The sequence below is a fragment of the Galeopterus variegatus genome, unplaced genomic scaffold, assembly GCF_000696425.1.
Source record: "Galeopterus variegatus unplaced genomic scaffold, G_variegatus-3.0.2 Scaffold106, whole genome shotgun sequence".
Taxonomy (NCBI): domain Eukaryota; kingdom Metazoa; phylum Chordata; class Mammalia; order Dermoptera; family Cynocephalidae; genus Galeopterus; species Galeopterus variegatus.
The window spans coordinates 904,720-906,236 of NW_007726217.1; the positions used below are offsets into that span (position 1 = coordinate 904,720).

General features: G+C 36.0%; 1 protein-coding gene across 1 annotated transcript in view; it reads left to right on the plus strand.

Moving 5' to 3' along the window:
* The window catches only part of AGO4 (argonaute RISC catalytic component 4), a 32,454-nt gene that overhangs the window by 6,249 nt on the left and 24,688 nt on the right, over positions 1-1,517 (plus strand). The window lies entirely within an intron of this gene.

Here is a 1,517-nt window from a genome sequence, read left to right on the forward strand (position 1 = left end):
GGCAGGAGCGCTGCTGCGCTCCCAGCACCGCATTCTCCCGAGTGCGCCACGGGGTCGGCCCTGTTTTAAATATTTTTGATAAGAGATATTTATAAAACACATTTCTTGCCTTTAATTCAATTCACCTCCTTAGCAGAGTAAACTAAACATAGATCAACTTTTATTTAATGATGTTGAGTCATCATTATAAGCATCACTTTTTATACTGTTATAAATCTTAAGGGTCTATTAAAGCCTAGAAGTCATATAAGGCTGTCATGGGAAGACATATATTGCGTTGTGTTTTTGTGTGGATTTTTCTCCCTCCTTTTATAGCTGTCACTTCTTTCAGCTGTCAGTGTGTACAGCATGCCTCCATCAGTATGCTTCTTTTTTTTTGATTGGTAAGGGGATTGCAACCCTTGGCTCAGTGTCGTCCGCACCACGGTCAACCAGTGAGCGCACCGGCCATCCTTATATAGGATCCGAACCCATGGCCTAGGCACTACCAGTGCTGCACTCTCCTGAGTGAGCCACAGGGCTGGCCCCAGTATGTTTCTTTCCACTTCCCCAATCTCATTTTTCTAATCACCTATCTTCTAATCTGCTGAGAACTATGCTTAAATGACATAATATATATAAAAGTGCTTTAAAAATTACCATATGTGTAAGTTTATTCTTATAATCAAGATCATTAAAATCATATCTGACAAACATAAATATTTGCTCTTCTAAGTAAAGGGTGTTAAGTATATAAACTTTANATATCTGACAAACATAAATATTTGCTCTTCTAAGTAAAGGGTGTTAAGTATATAAACTTTACATTAAATTGGTCACTCAGAAACCCCCTTTTTTAAAGTTTTAGTTACTCAGAAGCTTTTTTTTTTTTTTGCTCATATTCTAGTCTGACTGTCTATACTAAGTATTCTGGCACAGTCTCAACTTCATGTATTTGTCTTATTATTTCCAAATCCACAGTTATTTGTCCTGGTTTGGGGATCTTAAAGTTTGGGGGATCGGAAAATGTGACTCCAGTAACTATGCTACACTCATTTTACAAAAGTTCTCTTAAAACTGGGTTACCAGAGGTGGGAAAGGTGGAGGGGAGGGAGGGTAAATAAGGAATTGGTAAAGGGACATGAAAATTGTATAGTGTTGAATATATTAATTATCCTGATTTGAACATCACACATTTCACATGGGTATTGATATTCAACTCTGTACCCCACAGATATGTACAATCAACTCTGTTACAATAAAAAATAAATTTAAAAAAAAGTTCTCTTAAGAGAACAAAACTCTTACATGGATGACTCCAAGTCCTTATTTGAATTTAGTCATCTATTTAACATCTATAAGAAGCCAGCAAGAAATTGTACTTGTATCTGTAGGTGTTAACTGACCTCAAGTGAGTATTTGTATTTTCTGCTTCTGCAGCTGCATTTTATTTTAAATTCTTGTAAAAAAATTATTTCTAAATTTTTTTTTTCCTTTTTGTCTTTTTTCGTGTCCGGCAACGGATCGCAACCCTCAGT